This window comes from Neodiprion virginianus, chromosome 3 (assembly GCF_021901495.1).
Source record: "Neodiprion virginianus isolate iyNeoVirg1 chromosome 3, iyNeoVirg1.1, whole genome shotgun sequence".
In the NCBI taxonomy this organism is placed as follows: Eukaryota; Metazoa; Arthropoda; class Insecta; order Hymenoptera; family Diprionidae; genus Neodiprion; species Neodiprion virginianus.
Window position 1 is genome coordinate 12,823,441 of NC_060879.1, and position 22,562 is coordinate 12,846,002.

General features: G+C 36.4%; 1 protein-coding gene across 1 annotated transcript in view; it reads left to right on the forward strand.

The window, feature by feature from the left end:
* The first annotated feature begins 4,626 nt into the window (after positions 1 to 4,626).
* The window catches only part of LOC124300690 (glutamate receptor ionotropic, NMDA 2B), a 1,918,249-nt gene continuing 1,900,313 nt past the window's right edge, over positions 4,627 to 22,562 (forward strand). The window contains exon 1 of the mRNA XM_046755014.1: positions 4,627 to 5,116. The gene's annotated coding sequence lies outside the window, so the exon portion shown is untranslated. The remainder of the gene's footprint in view (positions 5,117 to 22,562) is intronic.

The window sequence follows — 22,562 nt, forward strand, 5'->3', positions numbered from 1 at the left end:
TATGGCTTATTTGGTTCTTCGCAATTACAATTTTATTTTCCTCTTTCTTTTGTGATACTTCCGACCATCCACCATCTTCCTCGCCTTGTCTGCTGCTCGAAACTCCTCCTTTCTCCATTGTCATCGTAAATCCTGGCTGTCCTTTTGACTGTTTGGTGAAATATTTAGATTTACTATTATTTGATTGTTACTTTTCATACTTATTACTCACTATCTGAATTTTATTTTGGTTCTGCAAGACATCAAAGTGTCCACTGTATCCGTCGCCGGTGAAGAGTAGCGAGAATTATGTTTCATTTTGTGATCCGATCCGGTGTGGATGAATTTGTTCTTCGCGATACACGATTAAACATATCTTAAAAATGTCCGCAGCTGCAGCTAATTCTGCTTCTCCCCCGTATATTCCATTTTTATTTATATGTGATTTGTAATCACCAGGTGACCTAATCACAGCATCGTTTGACTCATTACCTGTAATAAAACCCGCAAGTGTGGACCAATTATCCACTCTATTCGAAACGATACTCAGTCTCACCTCTGCGTGTCGATCTTGAGTGCCGTAAACATAATACGGCAACGCGCGAAAAAGGCAATTCCCGTCGGGAATCATCTTGATAATTTTCGTTTGCATGTTCATTTTTTGCGCGTCAGAAACAGATACCTATAAAGATATTTGTCAAAGACTGTCATAAACAGCCGATGACAGCTGTCAAAGGGTTTGCTAGATGGTTTTTGTTTTGTTTTCAGAATCTCACCCCACCGCCAACTTCATGCGTATACTATTGTTATTATAATCTTTTTTTACTATTGTTATTATAATCTTTTTCTACGTTCATTTGTTTGAAACTTTTTTATTAGATAGAGAGATTATAATCTTTTTCACCTGTTGCTACTTCTTTTTCTTTTGTTCAGGACTTTTTTATTAGATAGAGAGATTTTACCAATTACCACATTCTGGTTTTCAGTCAAATCTCTAGGTTATTTAGTTCACCGATAAACTGGTATTACAAAGAATCTGGATGCCAAGTTCTATCAAAATCGGTTAAGTAGTTTTGAAAACATCATTTAAACTGTTTGGAAAAATGGCTTTCTGAGAGAAACGCATTTAACCCTAGTCACTTGCTTGGGATCCAATTCACCCCAGAACCGACTTTAACGTAAAATTTTAAGGTCAGCGCGCTAGAATCAGGGTTGTTTGTGCTAGTAAAATGAAGAATGATTGAAAAAAATGCGGAGTCTCAGAGACCCCACGCGAGTGGGTCCACGTCACTTCACTAAAAAAAAAAACCGTCAAGTCACGGATCTTTGCGCCATTCAAAATATTCGTAGTACTATGTAAAAAAAAATAACATTTCACGGATTTTGAAATTTCTTCAAAAATGGCGGAGTGAGAGCTATGTGAATTTTTGTAATCTACTGTTACACTGCTATGTTTGAAAATTCATATCTTCGAAATTATTCATCGGAGCGGACTGATCCTGCAATCATTCTGTTGGTAAAGGAATTCGCTTCCATACGAGAAATTTTATTTTGAAGACAAAATAATTTATTTCAATTTCATTTTACCGTTTTTTTTTTTTTTTGTTTGATTTCCCTGCCATTTCCGCGGGATTAAAAACAATTCATGGAGATAATTTTTCCCACAGCCACAGTGTCATTTAGGAGCATGCTCGAATTGTCCTGGTGTAAATATCATAGAAATATCGTTGCAAGAAGCCTTTGCGAATAATTTCATCGACGATGTTACTTATAAACAGTGGATATCAGTGGATCAAACATCTTTAGAGACACTCACCAAAAAGTCCGAGGATTTTATAGATCACTTCTGTGATCAATTGTCAAAATTGGTTGCACATGATTTCATTGCGAAGCAGCAAAGTAGTTATTGGTAGAAGATGAAAAACAGCTTGAAAGTTGGTGAATTTTTAGTAGTATGCGATTTCGCTGAGAATTATTATATAATTATTATATATATATTAATATACGAATTATTATATAATTAAAAATTGTACAAGATTCTATGCAAGGGTTTCACTGGAGCAATAATCAGGCAACTATTCATCCAATCGTGGTTTACTACAAAAGTTAATTACGCTGACGATCAGTTGAGACATTTTAGTTTTGTGATAATTTACGAGCATCTGAAACATAATACAGTTGCGGTTCATTTATTTCAAAAAAATTTAATCAACTTTATGAGCGAGAAGTTTCAAAATTCGATTCCCGTAGCAAAACTAATTTATTTCTCCGATGGAGTAACTTCCCAATATAAGAACAAAAAGAATTTCATAAACATAACACATCACTTTGAAGACTTTCAATGGCCAGCCGAATGGCATTTTTTTGCTACATCACATGGAAAAGGGCCGTGTGATGGTGTTTGGTGGAACTGTTAAGAGATTAGCTTCACGTGCCAGTTTACAACTGATTGGCAATTCTGATCCTATTAAAACTCCGCTGGATCTATATAATCGGGCAAGTTCTTATTTTCGGAGCATATCTTTTGCGTACTGTACGTCTGCAGAACATCAAACGGAAGAATCTATTTTTAAAAATCGATTCGATAAAGCCTTGACAGTTCGTGGCACTCTGAAATTATATGCGGTTGTTCCAGTATCTCATAAACTCGTCAAAACAAAATTATTTTCCGCATTAGCAAATTTTGATTCGTCGAAAATTATGAATTGATTTTGAATAAAGGTGTCCTACTAAGCGTCATCCTGCGAGAAAATTGACGAATGGAGTCAAGTGGAAGGTTATGCGGGTATACAAAAGTGCCACATGTGGAAGACTGTCGTAGAAGAAACGGGAACGAGATCTTAATAGTAGTTCGACTGACAACAAATTACAACTGTGTTACAACTGTGTACAATATATGCGTAAAAATAAATTATTTTACCAAACAAATCGCATCTTTTGCTTATCTTTCTTTTGCAAGATTTCTTTTTCTCGAAAAACGAAAGCCCACCAGTATATAGCATTTAAACAGTGAAAATTCAGCCGTGCGGGAATTCAGAGAATAAAATAGTCAATTACTCGAAAACCAAGAAAAAATACCAGTTGCCATTGATAGGGTAAGTAGTCCATCACCCCGAAGAACATATTAAATTTTAAGGAAAAAAAATGTGGTTTATGAGAAAAGTGAGTTTTTATATTTTCGAAAAAACGTCGATATTTTCGGAAATTTTCAAAATTTTTGGGCCTTTTTTTTCCTCGACAGAGCACGAAATTCCGCATGAAATGAAACAAGAATCGTCGAAAAAGCTCGAGAATTGCGGATTTGGCGGCTATTTTTCGAATATTTGAATCCTCAAATTGGCGAAAAACGTTTTTTATTTTTAAATCTTAAAAAACGACATCGGACTTGGATAATTTTTTCGGGGTAAGCAAAAAAATACGTGTTCGCTCATTTTGTATGGGGAATAACATATTTCAACGCCGAACGATTCTGGAACATCACGTTCGCTAGCCTTCATTTCATTTGAATTCAGTCAATATGTTCCGTATCCAAGCGTCATCAGTCACGCAGATCCACTCACACAACCCGAAGTTATAACAGATTAATTGAGTATGAAGACAAGTTTTTTAATTAAAGATTCAAATTTACTTTATTTCCGTATAAATTGCAAATCTTAAACACTCGCAAAAGAAAAATTTCCATCGTCCGTTTAGGGTACATCATGTAAGAGCATACCTCAGATTCAATGTTCGAATATATGACAAGTTGATTAATTTCAAATAAATATAACCCAAGCTCAGCTTGTGATCAATCTCTCAATAGGGTTCCTTTAGAGTTACGCGGCTGCAGCGTGCGCCAACAGATGCATAACTTTTGGAACAAATATTGTGTTATTTTAAGAGATTTTTACAGTATGACACTCCCGTTTGCAAAATTTTAAACACACGTGAAAAATGAAGAACGGGCGATAAAATTTGAGATTTTTAGTGACTAGTACTTGGCGGTGTTTTCGTACTATAACAGGAAAATTCATTTATGGATCTACTGAAGGAGCTAACATAGTCCGTTAGAGGTTTATACACAAATCGAGGATCCAAGTAGTCGATTATACGATTAATACTTTGACTGCAGATTTATATACCTGAAGCTGTGCGATATTACATAGGTTTCAATGCAATTGAAATACACCTTGTCAGTTTCAGTTATCAAGTAATTCCTGAATAACGGTTCCTACATATAAAGCGTAATGTACGTCTAAATAATGTGCTTGGCAATAAAAATTTATAAGAATATTTTATATCTGTGAAAAAATCATTTTGATGGTTCATTTACATACGTATTTTTTGGAGCAAAGGATTTTTGTAGGCGTAGATATTTTGTGCGGTAAAAGAATTTTGCAGGTGTTTACAACTTTAGTCTGCTTGGTATAAGGTTTTTCCACCCGGGGTGCTTTTGAGCGATATGTATTACGCGTATGCTTTATAGGGGTGCAGTTGTGGTGTCAGTAGTAGTGTCAGAACAGCGCATCCTCCTGCTGATTCTTATCGCCAAAGATGATCTCCGAGTGCAGTGTGACATCCTAGTTAACCAGGCGCCTGCGCTCGTCCTTCATACAGTCAAAGGCGCGGCCAGGACTCTCGATGTTCAGTTGGGCTTCGTGCGTTACCTAGCTCTGTCGGCGGTTTCTGTGTCGCGTAGGGTTAACTTTAAAAGATTTGCAAAAGCCCAGTGGTGGATTTAACCATGTTGTTAAAAAAAAAATCATCCAGTATACTCATTTACTAAAAACGTGCTGCAGTGTCAGTTGTTTTGCTACAGACGTAACGTTTTTGTGTTGTCATTTTGCTTATAATTGCATGATCATTATTATTATGGTTGTTATTAACCTTGTTGAGAGTGTTATGAACGATAATATTAGTATTTCCAAATATGAGAAACTAATTGAATGACTGCAGTTTACGGAAATACTGAATACGTTTATATTGATTTTGTCTCGGGTTGGTATCAGAACGTGAGTATAGTGATTATAACGTGCAGTGAAAAGTTTTAAATACTGTCAACAGTCGAGTTAAAGATATTCAAGCACGTAAAGACGCGTACATCCAGTAGTTAAACTGCACGTCAGTATTTGTGGCAAGCAGTGACCAGCAAGTGAGGGTAATATAAGTTTTTCATGTCCTACTTTACTGTTGATCAAGATTGAATATCTAGTACTTGCTTGAGTATAAGAGTCTCTTGAGAAAGCTTTATAAATTCATTTAAATCATCAATGCCCTCTGGTAATCGAGTACTCCCAACCTCAAACAAAAGTCTATGTGAAAAATTATAGTCTAAGGTAAGGTTGTATAATTTACCCGGCTCAACCAGCCAAGATATTTGATTGAATTGATTAGCTAATTCGTTGACTGGTCAAGATCGGTTAACTGTCTATAATGGTTCCAAGTTACCTGGTTTCAACAGTATGGTCGATTCTCATGGAATTCAGTCATCGACCGATTTAACCATGAATCGGTTGAACCGTTCAACCAATTTGGTTAAACTTCTTGGAACCCAGCTAGATCTTCTGACAATGTAATATCACTTAGGATGTAATATTCGTCGATAAGACCACGCTGAAAAATAATCATTCATTTTCATGCTGGTTAGTTGCACTTTCCTACACAGCCCATTCATAAGACAAAGGCTTTATGGGTGGGGTACAAAAATGCGAAAGACCAAGAAGTCAATGGGACGAAATCTTGAAACTTGAATTATCGAGAGTTAAAAACGTAGGAAGACTAGAAATACGAAAAGTTATGTTGTAGAAAAATAAAAATTTAGAACGCAAAAATGTATCAATAAATTTATACCGGATTTTTCTTTTTCGACAATTGGCAAGATTACGAAGGGAAAATACTGATTGCGAAAATACCGAACAGTCGAAAATTGACTTTCAAAATATCAGAATCGTGCCTTTTTCAAAAAATTACGAATCCGAATTTGTCAATAATAATAGACCAAATCCTGAAAACTGCTAACAATAAGACAGAATAGAAAGAATACCAAAAAAGGTTACAAGACGGCGGAAGCACATAAATTTATTTTTTCCAACGTCACCAGTTGCAGATGGCGTTAAGCTTCTCAAGAGACGCAAGGGCGCGTACGTGAATGTGGAATGTGAATGTCTTGAATAAACTGAATGTACAGTGAAAAAGTACTGTTCAAATGTTATTGAAAATATTTTGCCTGTTCCTTCACGTTCTTTTTGTCTTTGATGACACAGACGATTGTCTAATACAATGATTTAATCATAATAAAACTGACATCGAGTTAACGAATTTCACAAAATCCGATTTCTTAGAAGATTCGGTATTACGTACTTTCGAGATCTTTCTGGTTCTTCTGCATTTTGCGGATCGAGATTTTGCTCCATCTGAAATTTGATTTTCGTTTTGTGGCTGTTCAAAGTATTCGCTGCTCTCAAGTTTTAATTACGGAAGTTTCATTTTTCGATATCTCCAAATTCTGTGCTTGTTTATTCGGAATGCTGACTATTCTGAAAATACTTTTTCGGATAATAGAGCTTTAGATTGAATGAAGTTTCTGGAAAACAGTTATTCTACGGGGTGATTTTTCTAAAATTCCAATTTCGGTAAATTGATCATTCGGTATTTTAAAATTCGTATACGAAAATTCAGGGTCTTCGACCAGTGAACTTTTTGTTCGTTCGAGATTTTGACTCCCACCCAACTTTATCGGAATATTACAACTATACGTGTAATGTTTCATGCTTCTGTGGGTGTACTAATCAGGTGCTGTGGCATACCTAATAGAAACATCATTACCTCCGCATAGAAGATGAACATTTGTGATAGTTTTGTAATATTATTATTAAACTTCGTTGTAATACGTTTATAATATTACTTTACTGTCTTGTGGGTGAAATTAACGAATATCCATGAAAATTTTAGAGGACTTAAACCTCTTATACTGTGGTCCCTTTGTTTTGGAGTACAACACGCTATCCACTCAACTGATTGTGAGAAGCTACTATCGAAAAAAAGTAAACCTGAAAAGCTGTGGCTAGTGACTTGGTATTGCGATAAAGTATCAAAATTGGGATTGAGTAGAATTTTCATGAATCTTTCATGATTCATACATAAATATTTACGGGGTTCTTCCACTTAGAAAGCTGTTTTTTTTTAAGGGTTTCTGGGTATTTTTTTAAGACAAGCCATTGCGATAAAATTTCTCATCATTTTCACATAATATTTATTGACATTTAAACAAACTTTATAAATTTTTCGGGGAGGAAATAGCCAATGTAATCTAATGTATACCGCCCGATAGGAACATATGTAAAAAAAGTGTAGAAATAGATTCACCTTGTTAAAATTTTTACATTTTTTTTTATTTGTATACCTATCGCATGTACTAGGATAATCGTCATCGCTTTGGTAGTTTTTGCTTTACGTGCTTAACAAATGGAAAAGGATGAAAATTGAATTCTTTTTTTTTATCATGAGGGCTATTCCGCGTCAACCGGATCAGTCATCTCTCAGATATTTTTTTAATTTGGCATGTGGATTGTGTGGGAGGAGTTAGATTTTTGTGCCAAAGCGCGAATCTCATAATGCAAAATTCGATTTTTTATTAACAATAACAAATTAGACTCCCATTTTTTTCAAAAATTCATAACTTTGGCAAAAAATTAGATACAATATATTTTTTTTTTTCAAATTACGCGGAAAGCTCCATAGAATTTAAAAAAAAATACGGAATGGTAAAAAAAAGTTGTTATCAATTGTTTATTTAACAATTAATTTTTCAAAGATTTTTAAAACAGTGACTGACACGATCAAAAAATTTTTTTAAAATTCTGACATGTTCCTTGAACTGTACTACAATTTGTGAATTAATTCCAGAGGGGTGTTTTTCTTCGTTTTCGAGTTAAAAATCATTAAAGGTGTCGATGCGCACGAAATTGCGGCGCGCCGAGTCTCTACGTAATGGCGGGCGGCCGGTTGCCGTCCACCGCTACCCGCGGTGGCGTCGCAGCGTTATTTTAGAGTCATTTTCACGATGTAGGACATGATTGAAGAATCTGAAAAAAATACTGTACCTTCACAAGGCCTGCTCAAAACGATAAGTGAAGTTTCAGGAATGTGTTTTTCACCGTTTCTTTATTACAGAGATTCAAAATAACGGTTACACACCATGAGAGTGCACATAAATGATAATAATTACATAACTTGCTACTTATTTTAAAATAAAAACACATTCCTGAAACTTCACTTATCGCTTTGAGCAGGCCTTGTGAAGGTACAGTATTTTTTTCAGATTCTTCAATCATGTCCTACATCGTGAAAATGACTCTAAAATAACGCTGCGACGCCACCGCGGGTAGCGGTGGACGGCAACCGGCCGCCCGCCATTACGTAGAGACTCGGCGCGCCGCAATTTCGTGCGCATCGACACCTTTAATGATTTTTAACTCGAAAACGAAGAAAAACACCCCTCTGGAATTAATTCACAAATTGTAGTACAGTTCAAGGAACATGTCAGAATTTTAAAAAAATTTTTTGATCGTGTCAGTCACTGTTTTAAAAATCTTTGAAGAATTAATTGTTAAATAAACAATTGATAACAACTTTTTTTTACCATTCCGTATTTTTTTTTAAATTCTATGGAGCTTTCCGCGTAATTTGAAAAAAAAAAATATATTGTATCTAATTTTTTGCCAAAGTTATGAATTTTTGAAAAAAATGGGAGTCTAATTTGTTATTGTTAATAAAAAATCGAATTTTGCATTATGAGATTCGCGCTTTGGCACAAAAATCTAACTCCTCCCACACAATCCACATGCCAAATTAAAAAAATATCTGAGAGATGACTGATCCGGTTGACGCGGAATAGCCCATGAACAAAAACTAATCGAGCAATCATGATTATTATAGTTCACGCGATAGGAATAGGTATAATAAAGATGCTATGAAAATTTAAGGTACTGTTAAAGAAGCGCTGTACATCTCGAAAACGCGGAAAGCCAAAACTCCTACACCGCTAAAGCGATCGCAACGAAAGTTGGGCAACTGATGCCTTATTTTGGCAAAAAGTGAAGCGGCTTTTTATTTTTTGTGTTCTTCATATTTCTCTCAGATCAATATTTATTTATTTGGCATCAACTTTTTTCAGTTATAATTCATGAAACAATTCATACTTCATTATCATTTCGATAGTTACATTCATTCATTCATCCATTCACACAATACATATATCAACCAATACTTACAAACTATCAAGCGGAGACTTTGGTGAAATTTTCGTCAAAAATGACCGAAAAATCGATTTCTGGTTTCTCACGAAAAAACGTTCTTGGAACCGTCCCGCACCTGGGAAGAATTTCACATTGCTGAAATATTTTTTTTGATGTGTTTTTTGGCCCGATAAAAAAAAATGTTGACAAAACTTCTTTTTCATTTGTTCAGAACTTTTTTATTAGACAGAGAGATATGTATGTATACATACTCACAACACCGTAATTGAGTTTTTTTTTATTTCATTTTATCTTCAAATTCACAGATATTATATATCTAAAGTTATTTATAGCAATATGTCCTAAGAATATGACTAAAATCCGAAAGAAAAAAAAATATTATAAATATTAAAAAACTAATTACAGATTCGAATTGTTGAGAAAAAAATAGCATAGTTCGGAAAAAAAAAATTTGCACGATAATTATTAACGAAGTTATTGAGTTGTTAATTAAGCGGTGAGAACAGCCGGGCGCGCGAAGCTTCGAGCCCCCCACCACGCCGCTGGCTTCATTCCTCCGACTAACCCCACTCGACGAACGTTGAGCAATTTTTTTTTAATAGATACAACGAACCTAGAGATCTGAAAAAATTCACGGTGATGCCTTGGGGTGTTGAGAGATAGCTGAAATTTTTTTTCCCCCTCAATATTAATTACAACAACAATAAACAAAATAACACTTAAACACCGTTATCTCCGGTTCTAATCAAGATATTCATGTTTTTTTTTTTCAACTACTCGTAAAATGAAGGGCAAGTACAATCCATCATAATATTTACAATAATATAAATATTCTCGAAGATATCTCTATTTATTTAAAAGCAAAAAATTTCAAGTCACCCAATAAAATAAGATTTTCGAGTATAAATATTGAATTTTTTTTTCATTTATGGAAAGTACTAGTAACGAACTGACTCCATGATTTCTTGGCATCCCGTAGGCCAATCACATAAGAAAGGGCAGACGATATACGGATTTTGGCTTGTCGCGGATTGTTGCTCAACTATATGTATAACACAGCCAAAAAAGCCTTGCACGATAATTTTGAAGACACTTCATATTACCTGTACCATGAGTTTCAAAGTCACACGTTGTTTATTCATCAATTTATAACAAGAAATGTAAATTTTTTTTTTCACGACATTTTGCATTTTGCAACTAAACAAATAGAGGAAATTGATCTCACGACAGCTTGTTTTATCGAGAATGATGAGACGAATAACTTTTGTTTGAACAGTTTTCGTGTATGACCCATAACAAAGACGTTATTTAACAAAATGTGTGGTCTCAAAAGTTTAAACAATCGTTATCGACAAACCCGGATCTAATTTTTGGGGGCATAGGTGAAAATATGTTCGTCCGTCTTTAATGAACCTATAAAAAAATCGGCTAACCTACGTTATTCCAGAATAGAAGTCAGTCGATTTTATAGCTTATTCGTCTGGACTATTGGTAAGTGGAAGCTGCAGTCACGCCATCTGGTGCTAAAAATTGATACTAGTGAAACCGGGTCGGTTGTCAGATCACTATATACGTTGCGTGTAAACAAATGTATTTGTTTGTTTGTATTTTATACTGTATATTTATAAAAATTAGTCAAAAAACTTTTACAAATTATAAGAACAATGTTTTTATCAGTGAGTAAAATTTTGGATCATTTGGGTTCTACGCCCAAGAGCCGGAACTTCATCGAAGGCGAACAAGTTGTAAATTCTAACCACTTAATCTACATAGGAATATTAAGTGAAAATGATGAACAATACAAGTTATTGTCATACTGTATACAATCGTCTAAAAATCGAGAAAATCCTCACGAGATAAATTCAATAATTGCAAAAAGTGGTAAAGTTATTTCATCGGTTTGTAGTTGTACAGCTGGATTGAGTGAAAGTTGTAAACATAGTGCTGCAGTATTATTATTTTGTGCACGGTGAGTTTAAATTATATCATTAAAATTTTCGATAAAATTTATTTAATATTTCGATAAAGTTTAATTATGAATTTTTTTATAATTTTAGAAATGATATAACTGGTTTCAAAATCGTATCATCAACAGACAGGAAATGCCTTTGGAGCGCGCCACGAGATTCTTGTTTAGAGCAATATAATGCCAAGCCTTTAATCAAGGAGAAATTGTATTCAAAACATTTGAAGTCAACGTTATCAGAGCATGCGTATGGGCGTGAATGATTAATTTTAATAACTGATATTTTTTTTTTTTATAAAAGTTATGATGAAGTAAATTTACTTAAAGTATATTTGTGATTCGTTTGATTAGCTATCAACTAATTACAAAATATTATTAATTCAATCAATTATATATATACTCGCTAATTAATAAAAGCTCTATTTTTTATAATCAAATACTGTAATGGAATTTCTTATACATATGTGCAATTTTGCATTTCAATCAATTTTGTTTGTTGTATATTTTAATTTTTATAGACTATTTACTTCATCAAGCTTTTTGATTTTTTTGATATATTTTTCTTTTTACACTGTATTTTATAATTTTTTTTGAATTTATTTATAATAGAGCTGGACGACATGCTCCACTACATCACACTGTTGAAACTCTACCACCTGAATACCTTCGGCAGATTGAATGCATGATTTTACACTTATCCTCCTCATCTATCCTCTGTAATTTATCTGAACAACCTTTCCGACCTCTACGAGAATCATGTCAAAAAATGTTTGAACAGTTAACAGGAGATCCTGTTGATATTTGTAAAGAAAGTAAAAAATTTTATAGTATCTGGCAAAAAGAACGAAAGTTTAGAATCACGGGCTCGCGATGTTATGAACTGTACACCTACCGAAAAAATCCAAAACCTAATTGGAAGAATAAATCGCTAAAATATTTTTATCCTAGCACTTTTTCTAATACAGCAATAAATCACGGTTTAAAATGTGTATCAGATGCTCGAATAGCATATGAAAAAAGTACATCAACTAATGTATTTCAATGCGGTCTCGTAATTTCAGAAAATAATCCTTGGCTTGGTTATTCTCCTGACGGAATTATATTTGAAAATGATACACCTGTTAAATTGCTGGAAATTAAATACCCATACGAAGGTAAATCTATAAGTATGGATGATATTATTTCTAATATAAAATACCTCGAATTGGATCCGAAGAATAATAACAATTTGATTTTGAAAAAAAAATCATAAATATTATGGCCAGGTTAAATTTGGAATGGGTATTTTAAATGTTAAAAAAACCGATTTTATTCTATTTTCTTCTCACGATAAAAGTTTGAAAGTTATTACTGTTGATTTTGACGAAAAATTTGTGAAAGACTTATTTGAATCTTTAAAATTAATATTTTTCAACCAAATGTTACATCATGCTTGCAAAGATGAGCAACGTAATTAAAAACTTGTACGAAACGAAATACTTCTGTAAAAAGTAACCTTGTTAAGTAAACACTCCAAAAATGTTAAAGTAAGTTTAAATGTCAAAATTAAGATTTTTTATTATAAAGTTTAAATAAATATTACATTACTAACAGTTATTTTTGTATTTTAATCATTAATCTGCGTTGTTTGACATAAATTTATCATTACTAAAAATTGGAGAACTTAAATTTACAACTGCACCAATAATTGTTAATATTTCTTTGCCCTTGTTAACAAGACCACTTGGCATCCGAGAACCTAAGACTTTAAATACTTTGAGTCTTTGATTGGAACGCTCTATATGAACTCGTGCTCTTTCGATTTTCGCACTTAAGCGCGACTCTTCTTTGGAAAATTGCAGTTTTTCTTTCTTGAATGGAGGTCGTATAAGAGTTATATCTCTATCTTTACACAGCTTATCTACCCTAAACCCTTTGTCGACCATCGGTGCTTCACCTTTTTCTAGTGAATCCAATATTTTAGATTGCTCAAATATAGCATCATCCGAAGATCTCCCTCCATACATGGAACTAATGTAGGATAACAATCCTCCGGGAGTTGCACCAGTCATAAACTTGATGGTATACGTACTTTTATATCGCAAATATGTTGCTTGTTGACAACATAACGATTTTGGTTTCTGTATAAAAATTTCCGTACAGTCCAGCACAATTCTAACATTTCTAAAGACATTGAAACCTATAGGAAGATTTTGAGAAATCTCATCTTTGTTTGGAAAAGGTATTCCATCTTTCAAGCAAACGTAAAGCATGTCGATCATTTGCAGAATAATTTTACGGCAATGTGACGCTGAAGAGTACTTAAATAAAACAGTTAAGATTGCATACGATAAATTATGCTTCAATTTGATAAATGTCATAATAACTTTGTTGCGAAGATGCATTCTTTCAGACTCGTACTTAGGAAAGCCGATTTTAAAAATATCAAGGATGGTATTTAAGATATCAAAGTTCACAATGCCGGTTAATGTATTGAGTTTCTTCTCAGTTTTTATTACATCACAAAGATCAATCAGCAAATCACCACTTCTAATTTGAACACCAATATCAATAAATTTTTTTTCAGTCGTTTCAACATTTTCCACTGACAACATTGCCACAACAGATCTATTATCATTTTCTTCTGAAGTGATAAGACTCGTTGCAGTGTGATCCAAAGGATCTGAATTTTTTTGACCATCAAAATCACAAGCCTGAGTACAAACTGAGTAGTAGTTGAACTTGTTGATGAACCCAGTTTTTTATTATTAGTAGCTTCATTGCCTGAAATGATGGTATTTTTGTTTTTATCTCTGTTAATTCTTCTTCTCTTTCTGTCATTATTTATTTTGTTACTGGATCCTGGTTTTATATCAGTACAAGGCACATTACAAGAAGGCACTGCGGTTTTTTTCAAGCGTCTTTTGCCTTTTGACCCAGAATCTGCGTAGAAAACAAATTTTCTTAGTTAAATTTAGAATAAAAAAAAAATGAGCTAAAAAATAAATATAATTACCTGGTGAGAAATAATCCGATTTTTTAAAGTGCAAGGAACAAACTTGCATATTTTCTGTAATAGTTTTTCCTATTTTTAACACTTTTTGCCACATTTTTCGACAGTCAATTTTCTCATCCACTCCGAAAGCATTAGTAATTTTCACAAAATTTTCATTTTGTTTTGGAAAATAATGAAATCTCACATCTAAATTGCTGCAAGCTTTACTGCTACACCCATATACACTGCAAAATGTTTTACTTTTGTTTTGTTTCGGAGAAAATCGAACGCCCAACAAATCCTCGACGCTTTCCATCATTAAATAATATTTTTTTGATTAAAAAAATTATTTAAAAAATAGGTATAATTGCAAAGACAATATTTATTTTTTACAACAGCTTGAACAGTGAGAAAATACCCTTGTGCCAGCTAACCCGGTTTGAGTAGTTTCAATTTGAGCCACCAGATGGCAATACCAGTACTTACCATTTACCAATTAGAGTCCATCCTCGACGACACTCCGCGCACGCTTATGATTGGCGGGATGCGTCCACCGCCAACCTTAGAAACGTAAGCGTGAACAGGAAAAAGAGTTTCACAAAGCCAAAAAATTAATGAATACTGACATATACATTTCAACAAAATCGCAAAAAGAGCATGAGTCAGTTTCAGAAAAATCCTATCTTTCTACATCTTTCGGAACGAAAGAAGACAAGTACGATGAAGATAAGACCACGACTGAATCCGAGCTTTCTGACAATAACCACAGTACTAGCGACGTGAATTCTGATAGTTCATTATTTATAAATGACTCAGAAAGCACAATTTCATAAACAGTGGATTTATCCGATGTAGGCAACTGGCCGGATAATCGAAATAATAAATTGGTTGACCATTTAATAACTGTCGGTCCATCACAGGTTCAGCGACCCAATTTTCCGAAAGATGAATCCGGTCGTCATTTTACAAGTTCTCAGTATTTTAGAAAATTTCCAAATAATGGAACAATCTTGTGTCGTTGGCTGGTGTACTCACCTTCGAAAAATCGAGTTTACTGTTTTTGCTGTCGACTTTTCAACAGTCAATCGATATCGAATTTAACATCCGAAGGATGTGATAACTGGAAACATTTGTCCGAATTACTCAAAACGCATGAAAATAGCCCACTGTATAAAAAGTACTACCATCAGTGGTTTGAGAGAGAAATAAGGTTGAAAAGAGGAAATACAATTGATTGCGAAGAACAAAAAGTCGTTAAGCTTTGCGACGGAATAATGTTTAGACGCGTTTAATGAACATTGTTCTTTATCTGGCCGAAAATAACATGGCATTTAGAGGAAGCGCAGACAAACTGTACACGCCAAACAATGGCAAGTTCTTCAGATTGGTACAACTATTGGGTAAATTCGATCCGATTATGGAGGAGCATTTGAAGCTGGCATCAACAGGCGGCATTTCTGATCACTATTGTGGTACGGATATCCAAGACGAGTTAATTGATCTGATGGGCGAGAAGGTTACTTTTGAGATTATTACACGAGCCAAAAACGTTGAATAATATTCAATCATAGCGGACTGTACTCCAGACATAAGTCACGTCGAATAATTGTCCCTGACAATTCGATTTGCAGATTTGACAGATGCTAATGTCGCTATTGAGGAGCATTTTGTAGAGTTCATCCTGGTCAATGACTCTACAGATGCAGGACTTACCGAAAAAATTTCGAGTATTCTCAAGAAACACGGACTTGAGATAGCGAATTGTAGAGGTTGTAAGATCTCCTATCCCGACCTTTGTAAATACGAGCATCGGTGATCCCCTCATTTTGGGAGGGATCATGATTGACACCCATTTTGAAAATGGAGTGGGGAAGCCGGCGCCCTACTCCAAAATCAAAATCGAGATCGAGTGGAGGGGAATTCGACCCGATCTCGCTCTCTTAACCCCGGGACGTCAACGTAACCGGTTCAAGGCACATCTCCGCGACAACGTCCTCCAAGGGAAAAACTGGCCAGCCCAAAACGAGACGATCGTCGACTCTGCGGAATCCCGTCATCACTAGAACCCTCCGGTCCCGGGGAGAGAGCCACCGAGGGACTGAAAATTAATCCGATAAGTGTAATTTGCTCCAAAAACAGTTGAATTGTTAAAGTCTATGTGACGTCTCATCAAAGACGAGAGAAATCGACCTCCAATTAGTTACAATAAGTTATTAAATAATGCGAATGGATGGAATGTGTGTGTGTATGTGTGGGATTTATTGTCAATAAATGCAAAGAAAGAAAATAAAATCTTACAAGATCAGGGGTACGACAATGGAGCTAACATAAAGGGAAAAAATATTGGTGTACAAAACAGAATTTTAGATTTAAGTCCCCTGGCTCTCTGCACTGCGTTGGGACCAGGCCGCTTGTATTTGAACGTTCTCAAGTTCTGTGATGCGAGGAATGTAACTGGAAGCCCTATATGAGTTTCGCATGGTTGATGAGATTAGGATACGTTTATCCAAGGTGAGGTTGGCACGTATACATATATATTATTTCAAATATTCATTGATTATGCAAATAATAATAAGTTACAGAAATCATTGAATAACCTTCGAATTTTCAAGAAATCTATTGCATAACTCGTTGCGGTGAAGTGAAAAATATTACAAGAGAAATTACCTGAAACAGCAGTTAGCTAATTCATGACTAAATACTAGGGATGAGCGATATCAAGCAAAAGATCGATTCTCAGAATCGATTTGAATTGATTTTGGAAAAATCGATTCATCCAAAAAATCAGATACAAAAGATTGATCTTCAGAAGATCGATCGTTATTTTTACTTTTTAGTTTAAATGGAAACTGGTAGCTGTATTGGAGATTAAGAATCGTGTCACACAAATGTAGTACTTATTCAACAGATTTGATATGTAATAATAGTTTGCTTTGGGTTGTTTATCACAGCAATAGTTCTCATATACATATTACACAAACACAGCCGACTAGGTGGGAAGTTTTTTTTATTCTTTTGTATTCTCAAATCTATATTATCCATAAAATATAGAGCGCCAAAATAGGCTTTCAACACTTTTTTTAATTGAAGATTTAAGAACCTAATCCGATCCTTGCAGACTTGGAAACAATTCTACTAAAAAATCGATTAGTAAAGTATCAATACAAAAAATCTATTTTCTCGACCCAACAGATCGATTCTTGAGTGGATCGATTTAGAATTGCGCATCCCTACTAAATACATTGCCATCAATTACCCAGGTCTCACCACCTGGAGGTCCCTGCGATGAAGAGACCCACCCTATCCCGTCCCAACCTCCCAATCATGCTAGGAAAAATTACAAGTGTTACATATATCGATAGATATTAAAAGAAAATTAGTAAATCAAAAAAAAAAATTGAGTTCGACATGCAGGAGTATATTATAAATTATTAGATAAGGCATATTGAAAAATTAGCAAAATCTATAGTACAAAACATAATCAAAAGTAATGGCGCGTCAATAAATGAAATATATACATTCGATCGCATGGAATATCATACTTTTCGCTCTCCTTTATGACGTTTCTTTGGTATAACAAGTAATTATTATAGAAATAAAACAAATCTTCAAAATAAACTGTTTCATTGAATATTATGGAATGAAAGATGCAAACATTCGGCCAACGAATACGAAAGATCATTATTCAGAATTTCATGCATTTCTGAACTTGCAAACATACTGTGAAAACACGTTGTATCTGTGCAAAATTTCGAATGGGCTGTAACTGAAAAATGAAAATTTAACAAGCAAGATACACATGCGAGGATTGATAAGTAATGCAAGAAATTAAAAAATGGCCTACACACAAAGAAAACAATCCTTGAAGCAAGAATTAAAATATTCTTGAATCAAGTGCTGAGTATTCTTCATTCAAGAATATGTGATATTTTTATTCGAAAAAAAGCATATTTTTCAATCAAGAATAGTTTTCTGTGTGTGAAATTACTGTGAAATAGGTATAAATGAAAGGAAAAATATAGAAATATGTACAAACGTCTGTATAGTTACTTGTTAGTACTGTCATTTGTCGTTTTCTTTTTCTTACGGGTGGAAACATCAGTCATCGATTTTTTTAATTTCACTGCAGAATTTTTAGCTTCAATTATTTAAGGAGGGTCGCGAATCGGAAGTTGTCGAGCACGTCTGGAGTCTACTATTTTTGGCAAAAGGCAGAAATGAAAAAAGTCAGCTAATTTATTTTCCATTTTCAATTTGCAAAAATTGACGTCGCGAATAATTTTGTCTAAGATCAGTCCTTTCGGCATCCAAACTACGAAATAGCACCACTTCCTTTTTGCAATGTGGAGAAGATCCAGAACCTGATGAAAATATTTATGTGATGTGATCAACTTGGCTCCACTATTCATAATGGACATGAATTTTATTTATTTTTTTTGACTCTGTGCCCTCCATTGGAGTGAGCTCTTTGGCAGAAGCGGAACATTTCACCTACTAATCCATCACGTGACGCCGCGTGGAACGGTAGCTCCTTGTCTACCACTAGACCACTGGATTCCACCCTAACTCCATATTCCGAAGCAAACTGACTGATCGCCAAAGACTCCATTTCGATACCCCACCTTGTACTCGCGTTACCATTGAAATCGGTATATTGAATTCGTTCAACTAATTTGGCGCAAGATGTTCGTGGCCGTCGTTTGCAAATTTCACCAAATATTGAGGCAGTTAACCGCTTTCTACGCTCATCGTACCATTCGTCAGACGTGCTTTGTCCTCTAGTTTGCCGATCGATTACCAGTGTATCCACCGAATACAAGGCTTGCACGAAATCCTTCTTAGCGACAGCCAATTTCTCTTCGGACATGTCTGGTTGCGACGGACCACGGTCTTACATACAGGTCTGGTAACTCCGACACTTTTGAGTGGTAGGGGGTGTCACCGTTAGTGAGGCACACGGTCTTGTTTCTTATCTATCCGCTAGGGGCGCCATTGGCCCGGGGTATGATAGATATAGATATATACCGTGTGACGTGGATTTTTCTGCACCTCGGTCACTCGGAGAAAATGACCGGGAACTTACCGCGTGCACAATAATTTGGCGTCCACGATGTACCCTGGATCTAAAACAATATCGCAAAGTTTTTGTTGGGCGCCTGGCGTGATTAACACGCCTCGAAATCATTAATACGCTATTCCTCGGGCATATGCTCGATAGCTCAGTACCGCGGAGAGGGGAGGGGTAATTTTTGGAGAGAGAGAGAGACACTCGAAATACACACGCTATTTAACAAAAGTAAAAGAAAATCTTATATTTCATAATAGCGGTGATACAAAACAAAAGAAAAATATAATTCAAAAATCGCTCATCGCGAGTCTAAAACTAAATAGAAAATTACACGTAACCTACTCTATTTCTTACTCTAATGAGCTCGCGGCTCCCTAACTAAAACGTCACTCGACGATCACAAACATTCTCATACGCAATTCTCAAAACGTCACTCGACGATCGCAACATCCTCATACGCAATTCTCAATTCGCAAATTCGCCATTTGTTCTCCATGGCGATGATTGCTCGAAACGAAACTAAACCTAACTATTCGACGGTGCGCCGTCGGGCTACCGAACAGACGGCGTCCTCAATCTCACTCGAGATCTCACCCGACTCGGAGCTTCGACGCTACCGCGAGCTGTACTAAATCTAAACGAATCCGTAAACGCTACTATATTTTAAACGCAACTAAAACGCAATGCTCAAACTTCTCGTCTCAACTGCTGCGCAACGCAACGGCAGTTTCGACTATACATCGCCTACCCTCGACTAAACACTATCTTAACTAGACGTAAACTTAACTAAACGCAAACACCACTACATTTAACTTCAACTAAACACAAGCTCAAAGTAACTCAACTCAACCTACATTATCTTAACTAACGGGTACGGAACTCAATGCAGGCGCAACTAAACGTAACCTAAACTATACGCAATCGCAACGCATCCGAACTTAATTCTTTTCCAAAATTCCCCAAAACGTTACCCGCTAATTCGAGCACTCCAATTCGGTACTTCCCGACCTACTCGAGAGGTGACACAAAAAGAAAACGATAACGCGGCTCGACCCGGTACGGTGAAATTCGGCTATACTTGGTTTCACTAACGAGAAAGATTCAACTAAAACCCGTGACTCTACTCAACTTTTTCAGAAACTCAAAATTTACTTTACTCTAACTCGCGTACTCAGGCTACGGTCATCAAGCAAGAGAATCGGCAAAAGAATTTCGAGTACTTTTCTACAACGCAAATCCAAAACGGCTATCCGTTACTCGGCAAGCCTTTTCACAATTATGCTCGAAATTGAATCGCGGGGATAGAAGCAGCGCTTACCTTCTACATCCTTGCAACCCCCTTTCCATTCCCTTCGCGATTTTTGGGCGACTCCATTGCTTCGCGAAACTCCCCCAAAACGTGACCGCTAATCACGACCGCCAGAACTAGAGTGGTTTCAAAAACCTACCACCTGCCGCAACACGGATCTCGATACGCCATCCCACACGTGACGTCATACCCCCAAGAATACGCAATAATCGATCCGTCATCGATTTCGTCGATCGCGCAACTCGACGCGCACCTTCGATAGCATCGCTGCGCAGAACTTAAAGCTAGCTCGCAATCTCGTCCTCCGCGCAGCTCCATGACGTCTTGGCGGTGAGCGTGGTGCTCCCTCGTCGCTATTCGGTCCGTCGCAAGTTCACTGGTCAATTGTTTGCGGGGTGAAGGGGAAGAGGCTGCGGCGCGCCGACCGCCAGTGGGAATCGCGTCCACCTTGGATTCCCGCGATGCGGGGATCTGCGTCGGCTCCCCCTCCGCAGCCTCGACATCCTTCCTTCGCAATTGTTGCTAGTCCGCCATTTCGCACTTTCCTCGAATTCGGTGTCGACTTCTTGCCTGATGCCGTTGTAGCTCAAAAAATAAAAAAAACAAAAAAAACTGAAATATCTTACGCTGGTCGCTAAAGTGTCCCCTCTCGTAGTTTCGGATGCGTGACTCTAGTCCTGGCGCTCTTTTCCAAAAACTTCGCGACTCAATTTCGGAAATTCTTAACTTTTTGGTTCCGCCCAGGGTTCAAGGAGCCCCTTGTAACGGGCATCAAAAATGCCACGTTACAACCGATAAGATAACCTGCTCATCGAAGTTTTTGACAGTTCATAACTCAGTGTAAAGTGTGTAAACGATGGATCATCTCCACAAGATCTCAAACTGTCTCAAAAGTTGTGAGCCCTCGCTTGATGTTTATGGATTTTATTGACTTGAACATTTGAGGATTCCGTTAAAATAAAACAATTATCACGCCCGCCATGGAATGCTAGTGAACATCTCAATTATTTTTTATTCGCATCTTTCTTCATTTTTGAGTGTTATTCAGGATTGTTGATTCCGAAAAATCAGCTGTTCGGATCTGATTTATGATTGGCTCACCCCGAGGGAGCAGCGCTGCAGACGGCGAAGACGAGAACCACGGTTTTGCCTCATTATTTGAGTCATTCCCCACCCTACTAGTTACCAGACCTGTACGTAAGACCGTGCGACGGACATGCAGCGTCCGAGCCGTAGTCGGTGTCAGCGGACTGGGCGACGAAAGATTTTGATTTCGATTTGAAACCTGCCTTTCGAGAGTGAAGAGATTGCGATTTATTTGTACAGTACTTGACGGTGAATTTCCCCGGCCCACCCATTCCTTATTTCTGACTGACTAACGCATGGAACTGTCCACCGGCATTCATCCTCACTACGGCAGATTCGCATCTTGCTTGATATGATCCGCGAAGGGTAAAATTGACACGCTCGCCTCCTATAGCCTTAGCAACATGTGCGTTGCACAACTCGGCCACGTTGTTGTCGACGTCCCATATCAGGCTGGAGACATGTATCAATAAGTCGATTCATTGCTGAAAAGATCTCTTGGAAGATACCAGCCGCTTCCATATCCTGCACATGGTTTATTTCATCCGGCTTCGGATTACCGTCGCAGAAATAACCACGGTCTTTACACAATCGATGGTCCCCGAAAACATGATTCGGACCGTTTTTATATCTTTACGCAATTCCTCGACCCGAACGTATCGCGACTTATTAATTTCTGCTTTTCGGTGACGAATAGCAGAAGTTACTGCATAACGTCGGCGTTTCAAGTTTTTGCGCAAAGCATTTCGCAGAATCACTGTACCGACCTTACGGTTGACACAGACATCTCGCAGTCGAGTACCATAGTTTAGGAGCACATGGTTGCGGCATTCAATTTTTATGACTAGTGCCTCCGGTCCATACGGCATTGCATCGATAAGCTTCCGGTGAACGCTACTATCTCCATCTCCTATCAATTTGTTATATTTTAGGCCGTGCATTTC